We start from the raw sequence: 20,773 nt of genomic DNA, 5'->3' as shown, positions 1-20,773 counted from the left end.
AATAATTCGGTGGCTTGTGGGTGTTAACTCTAATTTTCTCTTTTAATACAAAGTTCATCAATAAATTCCATTTTCTTTTAATGTGTTGTCTTAAAGCTCTAGAAACTCATATGTTTATTATAATCAATCAGAAACAAAGATATGTTGTAACTATATCACTTAATCCCTCTTGTAATCCTAGCATCATAGCATCTTAAAGGTGAAAGGTCCTCCATTAAGCCAGTAGAATATAGAAAAACAGATTCTGAAACAATTCTTCTCAAATGAGAGACCAAGCAGGGAGAAGTGATTACATTTGAATGAGCTACACAAATCATTTAGCAGAAGGATGTATACACAAACAAGAACTAACTTTAAAGTCATCTGAGCATTAAAAAAGTTTTATTCTCATTTTAAGTGAAATGTTTTAACTATCTAAAAATAGTTTTAAAATCCAAGTTGTGTCTGCTGACAGAGTGAAGTGGTAGCAATGGTTTCTATAACTTTTTAATATTATTGTTTCTTTAAATAATTTTCATAAAAAACTGTGGAAACCAGAAATCAAACTAGATTATTTGGGGTTCTTTAAATTAGAGCTTCTCATTCTTTTAATGTAAATTCAAGTTAGTTAACATACAGTGTAGTCTTGGATTCAGCAGTAGAACTCAATCATTCATCTCTTACATGTGACACCCAGTGCTCATCCTGAAAAGTGCCCTCCTTAATGCCTGTCACCCACTGAACCCATCCTCCTACCACCTGCCCTCCAGCAACCTTCAGTTTGTTCTCCGTATTTAAGAGTTTCTTACTGTTTCTCTCTCTCTCTGTTTTTATCTTACTTCTCTTTCCCTTCCCCTATGTTCATCTGTTGTGTTAAACTCCACATATGAGTTTCTCATATTTTAATGTGCAAATAAGTCAAATGGATGTCTTGTTAAAATGTAGATTGTGGGGGTGCCTGGGTGGCTCATTTGGTTGAGTGTCTGACTTCTGCTCAGGTCATGATCTCACAGTTCATGGGTTTGAGCCCTGTTTTGGGCTCTGTGCTGACAGCTCAGAGCCTGGAGCCTGCTTCAGATTCTGTGTCTCCCTCTCTCTCTGCCCCTCCCCTGCTTGCTCTCTCTCTCTCTGTCTCTGTCTTTCTCTCTCTCTCTCTTAAAAATAAATAAACATAAACAATTTTTTTAATGTAGATTGTGACTAGTAAATCTGAGGTGGGCTCCAAGATTCTGCATTTCTGACAAACCCCTAGCTGACTGGAGTGCAAAATAAAAGCCCATCCCAGACCTATACAATCAGAATCTCCCAGCTCATTCAAATGCACATTAAAATTTAAGAGGTACCACATTAGCATCTAATCACTGGGAGATAAATACTAGTTTAAAAAACAGGGCAAAATTAATCCTTTCCGCTTAATATATGCCTCATAAAGTAAAATAAGACTAGAAGAAAATACTCCAATACAGTAGTGTCCCATTATCTGTGGGGGATATGTTCCAAGACTCCCCGTGGATGCCTGAAATGTAAATAGCACTGAACCCTACATATACTATGTTTTTTTTCCTATATAAAAATACCTGTGATGCAGCTTAATTTATAAGTTAGGCACAGTAAGAGATTAATAATAATAACAAAAAATAGAACAATTACATTAACATGCTGTAATAAAAGTTATGGGAATGTGGTCACTCTCAATTTCAAAATATCTTATTGTACTGTACTCACCCTTCTTCATGTGATGCTATGAGATGATAAAATGCTACATGATGAAATGAAGTGAAGTGAGTGACAGGCGTTGTGATGTAGCATTAGGCTACCATGGACCTTCCGATGATATATCAGCAAGATCATCTGCTTCTAGACCACAGTGGACTATGGGTAACTGAAACCACAGAAAGTGAGGCCTGGATAAGTGAGGGGGCTACCTGTATGCATATCTCTTACCTCTCCCCAAAAAGAGTGTATCTTCTCTTTTCATTTAAAAAAATAAATTATTAAAAAATTAAATCAGGCATAAAATAGTGTTTCCCATGACATTGTTAACTTAATATTGGCAAATGCTTAAACCTATTCTCTGAATAATTTGTGACATTTTTCACTGACGTGACTGTAGGAGAAAAAATCATTTGTCACGTATTTGTAGCCTCAAGACAGTCATCTTACAGCAAATAACTGTCTGGAGTATAGATATTTTATATTTAGCTACATCCATTTGTTACAGTGTTTAGTTCATCACTCACTGTTCAGATACCTAAAAAAAAACTGTTACACTGCTTTTTAAATATTTTTTTTTAATGTTTATTTATTTTGAGAGAGAAAGTGTGAGCGGGATAGGGGCAGAGAGACAGGGAGATAAGAGAATCCAAAGCAGGCTCCGCGTGGTCAGTGCAAAGTCCAACATGGGGCTCACACCCACAAATGGGGGGATCATGACCTGAGCTGATGTGGGACACTCAACTGACTGAGCCACCCAGGCACCTCTACTGCTTTATTTTTTCAAAAGTGTTTGTAACTTTTATTGTTTTATCATTGTAAAGTAATATAATTATTGTAGAAAATTTAGAAATTACTGATAAGCAAAGAAAAAATACCCAATTCCAACCACCCAAAGTTAACCACTGTTTACATTTTATCACATAAAACTTCAGGCTCTTTCCCATGCATATATTTTTACTTTTGAAAAAAACAGGATCACATTGCATGTGCTCTTTTGGAATCTGATTTTCTCTGCATAAGAGGAGAATTAATTTCTTCCTGCTTTAAATTGTTCAAGCACTTTTTTGAGATTATCTGGGACAGTTTAGAATGGCTATTTGGAGTGTGGCTGAAAACTCATCCATGAATGCAAATTTGTTCTCAAGCATTCAAAGTACTGAAAGTTGAAGCTAAGGGAATTTCATCGTAAAGTAATTCAAATATGTCATAAAATTTTTGTAATCCTCACAGCGTGTATCATTTGCTAAAATGAAGTAAAACTGAGCTGTTTAACTGTTCACTTTCTACAAACTCAGGGGGATTATCATCGGATCCAAGCTCGTGTGGACTCCTATAACTCACCTTTTAAGCTAATTTTGTTAACATTCTTAAAAACACCTTGTGATTTAAGGAGACCTTAAAAGGCTATGTACTAGAACTGCCGAGTATGGCTTGAGTCTCTTCCACAACCTCCTATTGAGTGGTTATCCCTCACGTGAACTCAAACGGCTGGAAATTCATTACATTTTTTAAACTTTTTATTGTGAACTAATTTTAGACTTACAAAACAGTTTCAAAAATAGTACAGAGAGTTCTATATCCTTCATCCAGCTTCCACTAATGTTAATATGTTACGTGACAGTAACGTAATTATCAGAAAACTCACAATTAATTTATAGACCTTATTTCAATTTTGCCAGTCATCTTGCTGATGTTGTCTTTTTGGTCCAGAATCTAATCTCAGATCCCATACCGCATCTGTTGCTATGACTACTCAATCTCTTCCAATCTACAGCTTCCAATACAGTTATTCAGTCTTTCCTTGTCTTATACAACTTTGACATGTGTGAACTACTGGACAGTTTGTTTTGTTTCTGGAATGTCCTTCAATTGTGTTATGTTTTCCATTGATTAAGTTGAAGTTACGCATTTTTGGCAAGAATACTACAGAAGTGATGTTTGCTCTTCCCAGTGCATCACCTCAAGAAGTACATGGTGTTGATATGTCTTGTGATGGCAATTTCATATAGGTGATGCATTCCAGATTTCTCCATGTAAAATTACTATTTTCCCTTGGTAATCTATATGTAATTTATTTGTAATTTATAATATCTTATGAGGAGATATTTTGAGACCAGGCAAATATTGTTTCATGTCATACTATTGCCCACTAATTTCAGCATTAATTGATGAATCTTGCCTGCAACAATTATATGAAGGTAATTTTCTATTTCTATCATTCCTTCTATTTTTATTATTGGAATTGTCCTGAAAGAAAAAGCTATCTCTTCTCCTTCATTTGCTTATTTATTTATATCAGTATGGGCTCAAAGATTCTATTTTAATCTGTAGGTTATAAGCCATACTACTATTCTTTACTTTGCTACTCCAGTTGTCCTATATTTGGCCATTGGAAGCTCTTTCAGGTTGGTGCCTTATATCCATCCAGCATGCTATCCTCATCTTTTTAACACTTCCTTATTTTCTAGCAGCACAAGAAATTCCAGCCTCATCTTCTGTTATCCCTGATGCATCCTTAGAATCAAGCATTTTTCCAAGGAGTTCTGGTTCCTTTTATTGGACAATGGTATTTAGAAACCAACATCTGGGTGCTACATATGCTCATTGCTGCTGGGGTGTCTTGCTTCTAGACCCTATCATTGGACAGATCTAGGAAATGGATATATGTATACTCATGTACACATCAATATTTCTGTAACAGTTTTTCTGTATAAATCATTTAAAACCATGCACTTATACTGATACCTCCAAGTACAATCAAATACCATTGATTCATTAATGCCTTTCCTTTTTCTTGTTACTTCTTTTTCTAACAGTGAGAAAACTGACTTTGATTCTCCAGAAACATATTTACTTATTTGCTCAATTGCACACCTATACTCTTGTGGGGAAAGAAAAGTATTGACTAGAATATAATGGTTGTATACACTTCTTTTCATCTTTAATCTTACAGTTTATAGTCAAAATACAATCTTCCCCATTGACTTATGTTATTTTCATTTTCATTCCTTTCATTTTATATTATGAGTTCCTCCCACTTTATTTTTGATTTTGATTATTTATGTTTGAGTATGTGAAACATTACTATGATTCCAAGAATCAGAACTACATAAAATATGTGCTTTCCTCCCTCATTCCTTCTTCTCTATTCCCATTTTCCCATTCTTTCCACCCTGTACCTACCTATCCCCTGTAAGTAATCAATCTCATAGTTTCTGGTTTAACTACCTGTATTTCTTTTTGCACAAATAAGCAGATACATGCATACCTTCTTATATCTCCTTCTTCCTTACATATAACTCTTTTGTACTTTACTTTTTTCACTTAACAATATATCATAGAAGTTACTCCATACCAGTTTATAGAGATTTCACTTTTTATAGCTGCATAATTATCCATAGTGTGGCTATACCACAGTTAATTCAATCGCTCTCTTACATGGGCCTTATGATGTTTCTAATATTTTGCAATTAAAAAATATAGCAGTAAACAACATTATGCACATGTATTTTCATATTTTTGGAGGCGTATCTTCAGAATAAATTCCTAGAATTAGGATTTGGGGGTCAAAAATATAGTTTTGTTAGGAATTGCCAAATTCTCTTCCAGAAGGGTCATACCAGTCTGCATTCCCATCAGAGGCCTCTTTTCCTCACAATCTCGGTAATAATATATTATGCTTTTTAAATTTTTGCCAGTCTGGTATTATATGTAAGTGATGAATCACTAAGTTCTACTCTTGAAATTAATTTTACACTATATGTTAACTAACTAGAATTTAAATAAAAACTGGAAACATTAAAAAAAATTTTAAATTAAAAATAAATAAATTTTTGCCAGTCTGATAGGATACAATCTCAGAGTTGTTTTAAATTATATTTATGTAATTATAAATGAGTTTGAATACTTTTCACACATTTCAGAGCCATTTTGTCTTTTTATATTTTGTAAATTGTCTGTTCTTGTCCTTTCCTTATGTTTCTATCAGGTTTTTGTCCCTTTATCCTTTGATTTTTAAGAGTTCTTTTTTTTAATGTTTATTTTTGAGAGACACAGAGAGAGAGACAGCATGTGAGCAGGGGAGGGACAGAGAGGGAGTGAGATACAGAATCCGAAGCAAGCTCCAGGCTCTGAGCTGTCAGAAAAGAGCCCGAAGCCAGGCTCAAACTCACGAACCGTGAGATCATGGCCTAAGCCAAAGTCAGACACTTGACTGAGCCACCCAGGTGCCCCTAATTGCCTCTGGATTTTTTTGAGTCAGATAAACAATTTAAAATGGAATTCACCTTTGTTTTCTTCTAGTACTTGTACGGTTTCAACTTTTACATTTAGATCTCAGATCCATTTGGAATTTATTTTTGTATTTGGTGTCAAGATATTAATATAATTTTGTTTTTTGTCTTTTTTTTAGATGTTTATTTATTTTGAAAGAGAGAGGGAGCATGAGTACACGAGCTGGGGAGGGGCAGAGAGAGAGAGAGAGAGAGAGAGAGAGAGATTGAGAATCCCAAGTAGGCCCTACCCTGTCAGTGCAGAGCCTGAGGCAGGGCTTGATCCCAGGAACCCTGAGATCATGACCTGAGCTGAAATCAAGAGTTGATGCTTAACCAACTGAGCCACCCAGGGACCCCAATTTTGTCTTTTTTTCTAAATAGTTACCCATCATTTATTTTTCAAAAATATTTATTTATTTTTGAGAGAGAGAATGTAACTGAGTGTGGGAGGGGCAGAGAGAAAGGGGGACAGAGGACCTGAAGCTGGCTCTGTGCTGACAGCAGAGAGCCCCATGGGAGGCTCAACCGTCTAAGCCATCCAGGTGCCCCTTCCCATAATTTGTTAAAAAGCATAATTTGGGGTGCCTGGGTGGCTCAATCAGTTGAGCATCCAATTTCAGCTCAGGTCATGATCTCATAGTTCATGGGTTCAAGCCCAATGGGCTTGTGCTGACAGCTCAGATTGCTTGGCTTGCTTTGGATTCCGTGTCTCCTCCTCTGCCTCTCCCTTGCTCATGTGCTCGCTCTCACTCTCTCTCTCTCTCTCTCTCAAAAATAAATAAATATTTTTTAAAATTAAAGAAAAAAAAAAGACTTGCCTTAAAAAGAAGCATAATTTAAAAGTCCACCATTACCCACAGTGTTTTGAAATATCATCTTTATCTTATACTATATTTTCATACCTACTTGGGTCTATTTCTGGGCTTTCTATTCTATTCCACTATCTATTCATACACCAGTATCTCACTGTCTTAATTAGAGACACTATTATAGCAAGTTTTTTTTTTAATATATGAAATTTATTGTCAAATTAGTTTCCATACAACACCCAGTGCTCATCCCAAAAGATGCCCTCTTCAATGCCCATCACCTCCCCTCCCCTTCCTCCCACCCCCCATATTATAGCAAGTTTTAATGTCTGGGAGGGCTGATTTCCCCCCACCCCCACCTGGCCGGTATTTTTTTTTTTTTCAGTATTTTTCTTGCTATTCTTGAATGTTTGCTTTTTCATATCAAATTTACTTTCAACTTGTCTAACTCCATAAAAAAGCTTCATCAGGATTGTGTTAAATTTATAAATTAGTTCAGAGAGAACTGACATCTTTATAATATTTAGCTGTCTTATCTGAGAACAGGGAATGTCTTTCCATTTTTTCTAATCTACTCTTGTTATCTTTCTCCTGAAAGACTTTAAAGCTTTCTTCCTACAAGTGTTATATCTTTTTGCTAAGTTTATTCCAAAGTACTCAATCTTATTTTCATTGTAAATGAGGTTCTTCTACCATTATGTCCTCTAACTGGTTATTATTTGTATATATTAAGGATATTGATTTCTGCCTGTTAATACTATCTCTGCTACACTACTGAATTATTTTATTGTTTCAGGAAAATCATTGATTATCATTATTTAAGGTTTTCTAGGCATGCTGTCATATCATCAAATAGAGATAGTTTTACTTTTTTATCAATTCTTATACCTCACTTTTAAATGTTTTTAAATTTTTTGTTTATTTTTGAGACACACAGAAAAACAAAGTACAAGCAGGGGAGGGGCAGAGAGAGGGAGACACAGAATCTGAAGCAGGCTCCAGGCTCGAAGCTATCAGCACAGAGCTCAACCCCAGAGCCCAACACGGGCCCCACAAACCTCGAGATCATGATCTGAGCCAAAGTCAAACACTTAACCAACTAAGCCACCCAGGCTCCCCTCTTATACCTCTCCTTAATTTCTCTTGTCTGGTTGTATTAGCCAATAATTCTCGAACAATTTTGCATAGTGGAGGAGACAGGGCATCCTTACCTAATTACTGATCTTAGTGAAAGCTTTCTGATGCTTTCTTATTAAAGAAGATACTGGCTCTCGCTACTTTATAAAGCAGGTAATTTAATCTTTGATGATGATGATTATGATGATAATGAGACAATAGTGATGATAACTAATACTTATTGAGCACGTGCTATGTGTCACACACAGTTTTAAGCACTTTACATATAATTGCTTATTTAGTATTCACAAAGACTATTTGGTAGGCATTATTATCCAATTTAACAGATGGGAAAACTGAAGCACAGAAAAGTTTATCAGAGCCTGAGAGTAAACTCAGGCCATCTGACTCCAGAGATAGTCCACATATGCAACTATCCTAACTGCTTTAGAGTGATAATTTTGATAGTTAGAAAATCATTTCTCATACCAAATCCTATCCATTCCCCTCACACAGGAAGATTAATATCACCTGGAGATACTTTAAAAATACCCCAACCCCACCCACAGAAATTCTGATTTAATTGGTCTACAGCAAGATTTGGGTATCAATGCTTTTAAAAACTGTGTGTAGATATTTGCAAAATATATCCTCAACAAAAAACTTGCATTTAGAATATATAATTTATAAAGAACACCAATAAGTGAGTGAGAAGTAACAGACAACCCAATCATATATGACCAAAGATTTAAACTCATACTTCACATAAGAGGAAATGAAAATAACCATACAGATATATAAAGGTATGCCACATCATTAATAATCTGGAAATCTCAATTAAAATAGCAATGAGACACCACTGTACACCCACAAAAATAGCCAAAAGTAAATAGTCTGACAATGCCAAGGTTGATGAGAAACAGTCTGGCAGCATCTACAAAAGGTAGATGCCTCATATTCCAGCAATTCCACTCAGGCATACACTCTAGAATTGCACTGTCCAATACAGTAGCCTCTAGTCATATGTATCTATTTAAATCTAAATTATTTAATTTTTTATTTAGAAGTCAATTCCTCAGTTGCACTGTTCACAGTTCCAGAGCTTAATATCCAAATATGGCTAGTGGCTACTGTATCGGACAACACAAATATAAACCATTTCCATCACTGCAGTTCTATTGGACAGTGCTACACCAGAACATGTTTATGTTTCCAGAAGCTCTGTTTGCAATAGCCTCAACATTTAGGAATAGACCAAAAGTCCATCAATGTTATAATGGGTAAATAAGTTGTTGAATATTTCTACAAAGAATACCATGTGCAGAAGTGTATATTACATTAAGCCAAAGAAACTTGCCTGATCGCTTCCAAGTCTGGGAGGGGCTCTAGCAATGTGTTAATATGGACATATGTTTTTATAAAATTAGTAAAAATCATATTTGTGTATTCCTTTCCTTAAAGAAGAAGACAAGTAATATAAGCTTCAAGGCTCTTGATATCTAGTCCAAGCCATAATCAAAAAAAACAATGAAATTAAAAAAAAAAACAAAACAAAAGCTACATAAAATGTGAATGAGTTTTGCAAGTATATCAAAGAAACGTAACCAAATACACTCTATGACTGTATTTAATAAAGCTTAAAATCAGACACAACTGAATTAAATGATTCAGGGACAATACAAAATGGTAAAACTGTAAAGAAGAACCAGAAGGTAATTATCACAGAAGTCTAAGTAGTGTTTGTCTTTAGAAAGAAATTATGCAAGAAAGTACACATGTGGTCCCCTGGAGTGCTGGAAATGTTCTATTTCTCATCTTAGGGAGTGATTATAGTTTCTTAACTGCATAGTTATTCTTAATGGTGTCTTGAATGTGTGTTATGTTTCACAATTTTAAAGAAGTTAAAATTAAGTAGTTTGCCCAGATGATTTCTGATGAGCATCCATTGCCCAAGGCCTTTCACCACATCTTGCTTCTGTCTCTTGAATCCCTCCTGAATCATTCTCTTACCTCTTTCCCTTGCTGTTAAGCTAATGGAATATGCTTATCCAATTTTTCATGTTTCTGTCTTTTCTCATTATGCTAACTAAATATTGTTACTTACTTCAACCGTTCTTATCATAAATTCATTTAGAATAGCCTATAGTCCTTTAAATATGCAAAACCCAGAATCAAACAGAATATTCAAGTTGTCTCTCCTCCTTTACACTATGACCTAAACAGTTGACCCTTAAACAATACAAGGATTAGGGAAGCCAAACTAACCCAGAATTGAAAATCCATGTATAACTTTTGAATCTCCAAAAACTTAACTGACAGCCTACTATGGACCAGAAGCCTTACCAATAACATAAACAGTCCATTAACACAAATTTTGTATATGTATTATATATTATACTCTTAAAATACAGTAAGCTAGAGAAAATAAAATACTATTAAGAAAATCATTAGGAAGAGAAAATACATTTACAGTGCTGTGCTATATTTATTTTTAAAAATCTGCATATAAGTAAGACCTGTGTGATTCAAACCCATATTGTTCAAGGGTCAACTGTACTTCTCTTAATGCATCTTAAGATCAAATTCACTCATTTAGCAGTCATATTGTGCTGCTGTTATCAGCTAACACTTTTATGCCCTTTTTGCTCATGCTGCCACTTAGCCATTTGGTACATTTGTAGTCTATTGCTTGGACCCAGTTATATCGTCTCTCTGTTCAATTTCATCTTGTTCTACTCAGCCCACTCTTCCGTTACTTTTGGTAGCCTTTTCTAGTGCTATCAAAAAATGCTTTCAGATGATTCTAAGACCTGAATCTACACTATCATTCCACAATTTGAATCACCCACGGATTTAACAGGTCACCCTTCATACTTTTATTCAAACTGTTGATTAAAAATGCAGAGCAAGACAGGGCAAAAGAGAGAGGTCTGCTGCACACTGTGTAAACAAGTCCCCTTGTTCATTTTGGTTTATTTAGAAACACCTTCAGTGTTCAGTCTTTGGAGTCTGACAGATCTTTTCCTGGATGTGTTCCCTCCCATTTTACATGGCTAAATCCTGCTTGTCCTTCAGGTCTCCATTTAAATATTTTATACTCTGGGAAGCCTTTCCTACGTTTCCAGTTACACACTCATATTATACCCTCTACTTATTAAATACTCATTTATTTAACTTTCCTGTGTTAGGAATTAACTTTGTGATGACAGGGTGGGTATTCATTTTCTTAATTATTTCATCTATCATCAGCACCAAGCATAATGCCTGAAAGCTACTGTGTATTCAATAAATAGTTGCTGAATGAATGAATGAATGAATGAATGAATGAAATGAAATAATAGTATCAAATATGGTGTGGTTACTATGCACCAAATATAGTGTTTATTATTATGGTGTTTATTATTATGGTGTTTATTTATTATTATGGCATATTATACACTGAAATAAGTATTTGATATATATTATCTAATCTTCACAATATCAGTTTTATAATTTCCCTATATTATAGAACAGGATACAGGGGTACAGAGGTAGAGGCAATACTGAATTCTGGTCTGCCTGTTTCCAAAGCCCATGCTCCATCTGCCACATTCCATAAGAGACCAGTCACTGCTAGAGTGAAAATACATTATAATCCATGATTAAAACAAAGGGCATTACATATCATTTTGTTTAAAATAATATTTGTTCCAAAATGAATGGTTGTCAGTGAAAGCAACTATGTTTCAAGCCGAAGTGTGGAGGTGTCTGAGGTGTTGGTAATAGTCGGTAATGCTGCTCTCTAGTAAAGAGAACTCAGTCTGTCAAAGAACAAGGACTTTTTACAATTAGTGCCATAGAGATACTTCAGGCCATGCTTTCAAATACTTCTAACAGTCTTACCTGGGCAAGTGGACCATATATCTTTGGGACAGAGGAAAGCTGCCAACAACCCTGAAAACAATTATAGGAATTTTGATTCCAACATGGAGAGTTAGGTTCCAGGAGAGACTGGGGTTCAAGATAGGATCCAGAGTGAGATCCTATCCAGAATGAGAAAGGAGTCCAAGACTAGTCTAAGGATAAAGGTGATATTTATTACACTAAATGATTGTGTCACTTTAAAAACCTTTGTGTGAATAATATTAAAATAGATACTACTCTTTATTGTAAATTCCACATAGACCCCTATAGTTGCAAATGAGAGATACAGTTCTGATATGAAGGTTGGCTATAACTCTCATACATTAATGAGTAAGATGAAATTGAAACAACAAATACATATGTTATCTTTTGTAGTCAATGATATGTGACTTTTATTGAATCAGTTTTCTATTTTCTGTGTTCTTCACAATGTAACATGTAATGTGCAATGTAATATGCAAGATACTTTTAATTCTAAATATCTATTAGATATTAGATTTGACATTAGATTACATATTGCTGACTTCTATGGTATAAATACTCTCACCATGGTTATTTGCATAGGATAACACTGATAAGATCATTGAATGCAGAGTTAGGGAGAAATGTGCAGCAGCACATTATACAGTATTGCCAATATATAAAACAGGCACAGACAATTTCAAGAGCAGGTATAATTTTAAAAAATGTAATAAATAGGAAGTGGTGAATTTTGGGTATTAGTAATCTTTTTAATATAGTTTATTGTAGGTTTATATAGTTTACTTTTTAACAACTGCATCTCAAGATTGCTGAAATTTTTAGAGTCAGTAAAAGCCAGTTCCAGTATACCAATGACATACTCCATTCAACATAAACCACATGCAGTAACACCCAGTGTCTGATCACATGAGCCCTAGTCTCTCTAAGCCTGCTGTCCTAGATTCTTTCTTACCAGACTGCTTTCTTGGCATGAGTGTTTCTAACTCTATCTCTTCTTATAATTTCATTATTTCTCTGTTTTACCATTTATGAATCTATCCTTTACCAGGCACTTCACCCCAGAATTGATGTAGGTGTTTGGTCTTCCTAGCTTGACTCTCAACGTTCCGAAAAAACAGGGATTGAATTTGCTTCCATTTCAAAAGCAATGTCTGAATCATAAACACTTATTTCTCCACCTCCCCCCACCATTCCCAATGGACATACAGAACAGTGGGAAAGATACAAACACCTAAGTTACATGGCTAGTATTATAAGGTAAAACTCAAGGCTGTATCTTCTGGTTCAATGTTTAGTGATCCTTAAAAAAAAAAACATACATACAAATATATATATATATATATATATATATATATATATATATTCTTTGAAATAAGAAGTAACTGATAGAAGAATTCATTCTCTCTCTCTCTTTTTTTTTTAACCTGTCTCCTTCCCTACACCAGCCTGGTGGAAATAATTGATGAAGACCTAAAGGGTTAAAAAGCAAGGGGAAGAAAGAAAGGATCTCTATCCCCTACAAAGTCCTTACATACATAATGAAAATCTGATCTTAGTATTTATATTCCTAAAATATTTTATTAGTATCAAGCTTTATTTGAAATTATGTTTATAAAATCATGATATTTTATTCACCTTCAGACAGAATTTAGATTTTTAAACCATCTGAATATAACATCCTATCAAATTACATAATGTTCAATTTAGATAGTTATTTCCTATACTGAGTTGAAATAAGTTTTAGATTTAGGGAGCCTTTCAAGTAAAAGAGGAGTAAGAAAATCAACTCATTATAGACAGCAATTCTTTTCAGCCTCCCATCATAGTAAAAGTCACAAAAGAATATATATATATATATATATATATATATACACACAGATATATATGTATATATATGTATGTATATACATACACACAGAATATATATGTGCATATATATATATAATTAAGAATACTGTTTCCTTATATCTTGAAAATATAAATTCCTTAATATATAAACCAATAACATGTGACCTCTACTATTCCTTGACAATTAGCTGCTTGACTTTATTTCTTAGTGTCTAAGTTAACTCACTTATAAAATGGCAATAGTTATATTGATCTCACACTAAACAAAGATTCCCAAATAAAAATGGAGGTTAAGGACACCTGGGTGGCTCAGTTGGTTAAGTGTCCAACTCTTGGTCTTGATTTCAGTTCAGGTCATGATCTCACGGCTTGTGAGATGGAGCCCTGTGTTGGGCTCTGCAGTGACAGTGTAGAGCCTGCTTGGGATTCTCTCTCCCCCCTCTCTCTCTCTGCCCCTCCCTCACTCACATGCATGCATACACGCGTACTCTCTCTCAAAATAAATAAACACCACTTCAGCACTATGTAGATTTAGGTTCAGAACTATACACACACATTAGCATATTTATAATTTTTGATAGTTCCTGCCCCTATCTGAGCCTAAGGAATCAGGGAAATTATAGTCAAGAAATATACAACTTTCAAATATTAAATAAGTATTCTGGCTGTGTTTTTCCTATCAATAAATAACTTTCAAATGATTTCCTATTCTTCCACATCTGGTGTTTGTTGTTGTTGTTGTTGTTGTTGTTGTTGTTGTTGTTGTTGTTTTCCTTTGGTCTGTATACATAAAGGTTTAAAAAACATTACCTTTAATTATATGACTTATAATTAAATAATAATTAATAAATAATTAATTATAATAATTAATATTATTATAATATTAACATTATTAAATATTATTAATAATAATAATTAATTAATTATAAATGACTTATAAATAATTATAATTATAATTATAATTATATGACTTACAAAAGTATATGACTTTTTAGGCATGGATGGTTTGGGTCTTGGTCTATAAATTACTAAACAACCTGATTTAAAAGATATTTCCACAAATCTACCTTCTTACCTTTCTGTTTACATCCTAAGAATTAAGTCAGTTCTTAAGAGTATTATTTATTTGCTTTTTTAGGTCAGTATCTTCAGACCTATCTTAGCTTCCTATCAGGTGTGTATCCCAGCACTCACTTTTCCTTCTAAAATATTCCAGTTTTTATAGTTTCTTCCTCATTATAGTTTTCCACATATAAGAATTACAGACCTGCTGATCTGAATTTCAGAATTGGGATCTACGAGAAAGCAATTACTCTTTTTACAAATCAAGAAGGGAGGATTCAGTTTGAATGATAATTGGTAGACAGAATCTAATCATTGGGGAGTTGGAATACTAGTTAGAAGACAATTATCTTAAGGCCTCTAACAGCTGACTGGTTAATGCTAGTCAATGCATTCCAATATATAATTGGAATGTTTAAAACATTTAGATTTGAGCTTAAGCTTTATAGTATCCAAAACTTTCTTCCAAATGCATTTTAAGATAACTCATACTTGTTAACCTACTATTGGCTATTCCATCTAGGTTTTCTGAAACCAGGTCTCCTATGCTATAAAGATGCACTGTACAGTAAAGTAGCCACTAGCCATATATGGCCAAACTTAAATTTAAATTAAAATTAAATAAGATTTAAAAATGATTCCACCCAAAATGTGGCTAGTGGCTTGTGTCCAGTGGCTACTTCATGGAGTGTGAAGTCATAGAACATTTCTGTCTTTGCAAAACATTCTATTGGATGGAGCTGTTCTAAAGCTTCTTTAAATAGCTGAAATGCATGTTTTATCCTTGCATCCATTACTGCCAAAATCAGGTTATTATAAAGAAGAGATCAGAGAGACTCAGGACTCACATCTATCCTACCCACTCCCAATCCAAGATTAGTGTCAAGCCAAACCTGAGAGGCTTTAGTCTGCACTAAAACATCTACAAGACATTTGTTTTTCTATATAATGATCCCAGCAGACCTACTGTTTCCCTTGTTAGAAGGGAAAACTCATAGGAGATAAGGTCATTTTCAAAATGAGTTGGACCATTTCCCGGGTAACTTCAGCAAGTCTGGATGTACTCTACCCCTGGCATAGGTGACTGTTCTTTCTTTCCTCTGTGCCTTTTTAAATACCCCTCTCTACTCTGTCTTTAATCATGTGTTTTTGTAATTATGTATTTGCCATATTTACTAGATTATGATTAAATATTTGTGTCTCTGGTATGAGTCTGGTATGGTACCAGCTGTGAACTTAGTACTCCATAATGATGAATAAATGAATACATGATCTGGGGCTCAACCACTTCCTCCCAGATTTTTCTACAAGTGGTTACCTTTTCTTGGAATTCTGAGGAAACCATTTGTTATTTTTCCTCTCCTGTGTTAACTCTCACTCTCACTCACCAGGTAGTGCCCTGGTAAAGACAAATGGTTCTATTATTTTATTTCAATACATGTTTATATTTTTAAAGTATTTAGCTTAATAGTGATTCTATCCTGCTTTTCCAGACAGTGGTCAATTCATCAGGAAGAGCTCTGCTCCCCCTCCATCTGTGCCATGAATGATATAGTTCTGTGCTAGTATAGTCAACCTCCAGGTCACATGGATTGAAGTCAAGGTCAGGTCAACAGAGTTGGGTGAAAGAATCAGGGGATGGTAAGTAAGAGATGATGGCCCGCCTGACCCTGTTCTTGACTGTTAACTCTACAGTCCTTGCTGGGGAGGGGACAATAGCTATGTTTTCTGAATGTTGCTTCCAAGGTCGGCCAGAAAGTCATTCCTAAGTGAGTCCTCAGGTACAAGCATAGTTGGAGATCCAAGTATTTAGAAACCCAGAAAATTCAGAAATAAGAATTGTAGTGTGAGGGTGCCTGAGTGGCTCAGTCAGTTAAGCGTCCGACTTCGGCTCAGGTCATGATCTCACAGTTTGTGAGTTCGAGCCCCGTGTCGGGTTCTGGGCTGACAGCTCAGAGCCTGGAGCCCGCTTCAGATTCTGTGTCTCTCTCTCTGTCTGCCCCTCCGCTGCTTGCACTCTGTCTCTCGCATTGTCTCAAAAATAAATAAACATTAAAAAAAAAAAAGAATTGTAGTGCAATAGAAACTGGAAAGAGACAGAGAAGTTGTTTGAAATTCTCTGATATAATCAGGAAAAACAAAAGGAAAATTAGATTCCAAATTAGTATATTTCCCACAAGTTATAATCAATAAGAGTATACACATTTTGGAATGTTGCACTTTACTCAGCAGTTCACAATTAAATTTTCCACAATTAATTTTAATAGATGAGAAAAATTAAATGCAAATGTGCTTTAAATGTAAGGTACCAGAGAATCATTGGGATTTTCCAAATAAGTGATTAACTGAAATACGATTTTTCAAAAGAATCTGAAAAAGCAGTGGTATTTTTAATGGATTTTATTAGACACTGTGTATACTGTGTATGGTTTACAGTTCACATATCAGTGTGCTTTTCTCCAACTCGAAGTAGGCAACAAATTATTATTTATTTTAAATATCTCTGCACACCTTGAAGCAAGTTACAAAAAACAGTGGTCCTCCAAAAAAAAAAAAAAAAAAACTCCTCTGGCTTATTTTTTTCACATTTGTCTTATCCTTTGCTTCATTTTTCTAGAGTCATACCATAGGGGTTCACAGGATGTGTACTGTTTAATAATAGAAAACAGTGCTGGCAGAATGAAAATGTTTCCAGGTTGTTTTTTCTTCTCAGGGTAGATTTTTCAGCGCTCAGGATAGCTTGCTTGATGTGATGATAATAATGTACTCTCTAATAAGAAACCTGGTTCTTCAGATGTGGTCTTATTTATTTTCCACTAATCCCATGAGGTAGGGGAAGGTACAGCTTTTTGAAGCTTAATAAGACACCCAGAGATAGTGGATGATTGAACTGGAGAAATAATTTAGACTCACTGACTCCTACTCTACCAAAATTAAAGGAGATGTGAGATCTGACCTATGCTTGGGTCCAGTCAGGTTTGAGTTCATGTCAGGTCACTGCATCTCAACGTTAGGTAGTGTGGGGAGAATGTGAGGGTACCTCTGACTGTGCCTATATCATTGACTCAAACAAACATTCACTGAGCCCAGGGCTTAGGTACTAATATTCAAAGACAATAAGAACCCTGGCTTTCAAATTATTTAGAGATCAGGAAGGGCAGGAGGGTACAGATAATAACAATATTTCAAAAAATTGATTACTGCAGCTTGTCCAAAAGTGCTATAGTCACAGCTAATTCTGCCAAAGGGAGAGTGGAAATCATCACAACTTTCACTGTGAGCCTTGAAAGGAATAATAGTCCACCCTGCAGAAGGGGTGGAGGAAGAGAGTACATTCCAACACACAGAGGCATGAGAAGTCCAGGAACTTTCCACATTACATTTTGGTATAAAATTTCTGTTTCAAAATTGCAGTGATAGGTATTGCTTATATATATATATACAGTTACACATTTTAAAACTTAACATGTGGATAGCATAATCCTGAGATTGTCTTGGATATTTCTTTTAAAGGAAAAAAAGAGAAAAATACACTTCAACTCCTTCTTCCAAGAGAGAAAAGCTGAATTTTTCCCATATGAATAAGAGGGAAATACATAATTATAATATTTTTAAAATACTGACTCTCTTGTTCAGACATCCCCAGCTTTATTAATTGGAAATGCCTCTGCAGGAAAAATTACAAATTAATGTTTTTTAAATAACTAAATCTTAGTGTCTTGTCAATGAGGATTAAATTGGCAGTGGCCATGTTTCTTTTTTGTCCCTAATCCTGTGTTTTCTTCAGCAACATCTTTCACAGGGATATCTTGCCCATCTAGAATGCAGTGTCTCTCTATGGCAAGCCCCAGTTGGAATCAAAGAGTGAGAGGTGGTCTCCCATAAGGAATGACGCACATTGCCTTAAGGAATTGGTTTACACTACAAAAGGCTTCTTGTGTAGTCGGAGAGATGAGTATAGGCTCCACTGTGGAACTCTAATGTCTTAACACATCTATACAAATAGCCCTTTCCTATGATTATGGAGTTGCACCATGAGACTGCACCATCCTCCTCTCACAGTAGAGTATTCGTTTGAGGTTAGATATGAATCATTTTGGTGGGAATTTGTCATGCTTAGCCTATAAAGTTGCAAACAAAGATAAACAGGTATCCCCGCATCTTCAGGAATGACATCTAGCTCTTTGTAGTTGTGTAAGTTACAATGTGGATCTCTGGAGTCAGAGCCATGTACTTCAAAACTGGTACTTTCTAGTTCTGATCCATAACTATTGTTCAACCTCTTTTGGACCCTAAATACTCTCAACTGAAAAGGGGGATAAAAATACTTACAGCCAAAGGTATTGAGGTGAAACAAGCTAAAAGTATGAAGCATCTTTCAAATACTAGGTGTTTGTTGTTAATTAAATATGTATGTATTCATGAATTCATTCAACTAATATTTGTTATGAGCCATTAGTCATTCTGCTTATATGCACCAGAGTCAGAAAGTTACAGAAATTGTGACAGATATTGCCTTGGAGATGCACTGGAGGTCTTTAGATTTATGCTTGTCTCTCAACCAGTTCCTAAGGGGAGAATGTATATACTAGATTTGATGGTAAACAGACAAACAAAACAAGAGCTCCCTCCAAATCATGCAGCTGATAAAAAGCCTAGTCAATACTCTACCCAGAATGTCAGATTCTAGGACTCACTTTTACCTTTCTTCTTGCCCTACTCACTCCCCCTACTATCTGTGAGAGGACAAGGAAGTAATTCACAAAAAGGACACTGACTGGTTTACTGAAACTTTATAAATAATTTCCTGCCTATGTAAGAGTTCCTCTTCTGAGTTTTAAGCTTCTTACTACTCAGCACCAGTATGAAAAATATGAATGTCTACTCTGGATTTTCTATCTCCAAAGGGTTCCCAGGGAGTGGTTATAATAACCAAGTGAAATAGCCTTCAGATTCATCATCCTTTCCCCCTGCCATATTGCAAGTTTCTTTTCAGCAAACACCAGTCCCCAGACACAGAATGACCCCTACATAACCCATAGCTCAGATATGCACTGCACACTTATATCCTTTAAGAAACAGTATTTTTCAGGGGTGCCTGGGTGGCTCAGTTGGTTAATGTTCGACTTAAGCTCAGGTCATGGTCTTGTGGTTCATGGGTTTGAGCCCCTCATCGGGCACTGTGCTGACAGCTCAGGGCCTGCAGCTTGCTTCAGATTCTGTGTCTCCTTCTCACTCTGCCCCTCCCTCGCTCACACTCTGTCTCTCTCTCTCTTTCTCTCTCTCTCAAAAATAAATAAACATTAAAAAAAAAACAGTATTTTTCAAAACACAAGCACACAAGCATGCATACAACCACACTCATAAAACAGATAATATGTATTCAAAACTGTAGTCTATTTGCATGTCCATTTGGGGGAAGTTCACAGAAGTTGGCAGGAGAAAAGGTGAAAAGGAGTCAGTAATAGCTCACATTTCACCATTTTCTGTCTATGAGAAGAACTAATAATTATTTCATAATTATTCTATAGCCCAAAAAAGTCATCATCCTGATGATGCAATTCCAACCATGGAATCTATCTTAGCTCTACCATGAGAGTAATCATACATAAAAGCACATAAACCCAGAACCTTGGATAGATTTCTTATTGCTTGGCAGAATTTGGTTTCTAGCTCTGGTTCTGGGATGATTATGTGACTTTGGGCAGGCTCTTTGCCCTTGTTTTCTTATCTGAAATATGAGACATTTGAGAAAAAACTTAAGATTGGAACTCAGGTAACCTCAGTATTTTCCAGCCCTAAAATGCTATAGTCTATAATTCTTTCATATATTGCAGAGTCCCCAGATCTCACTTCAAAAAATTCTCTCCAGAGTAGTAGGGTTTTCCCTATTCTAGTTATGTAAGTACAACTTTTGGGCTTCCACAGCAACTATGTAATGGTCTCAGTTGGTATTTCTTATTGAACTGGTCTATATCTACTACAAAGCTATGCACCCTAAGGCAGTATTGAGGAGGCAAACAGATTTTGGCTTTGAATAATTATTTTTATGTTTGAGGTGTTACTGATTGTTCTATGTAATTA

General features: G+C 35.2%; 1 protein-coding gene and 1 long non-coding RNA gene across 5 annotated transcripts in view; one reads left to right on the top strand and one right to left on the bottom strand.

The window, feature by feature from the left end:
• Positions 1 to 20,773, bottom strand: part of LOC121033872 (uncharacterized) — a 120,599-nt gene that overhangs the window by 53,428 nt on the left and 46,398 nt on the right. For 3 of the 4 annotated variants that reach the window (XR_005792159.1, XR_005792162.1, XR_005792160.1), the window contains one exon: positions 1,705 to 1,861. The exons of the other annotated variant lie outside the window; for it this stretch is intronic. This is a non-coding gene — a long non-coding RNA (uncharacterized LOC121033872). The remainder of the gene's footprint in view (positions 1 to 1,704; positions 1,862 to 20,773) is intronic. 4 annotated transcript variants of the gene reach the window in all.
• GPR149 (G protein-coupled receptor 149) overlaps positions 1 to 20,773 on the top strand; it is a 68,302-nt gene that overhangs the window by 11,122 nt on the left and 36,407 nt on the right. The window lies entirely within an intron of this gene.

The sequence above is a fragment of the Herpailurus yagouaroundi genome, unplaced genomic scaffold (genome assembly GCF_014898765.1).
Source record: "Herpailurus yagouaroundi ecotype Mexico unplaced genomic scaffold, PumYag 159, whole genome shotgun sequence".
NCBI lineage: Eukaryota > Metazoa > Chordata > Mammalia > Carnivora > Felidae > Herpailurus > Herpailurus yagouaroundi.
Note: the sequence above shows the minus strand (reverse complement) of the source record. Positions and strands in the feature narration are given on the sequence as shown.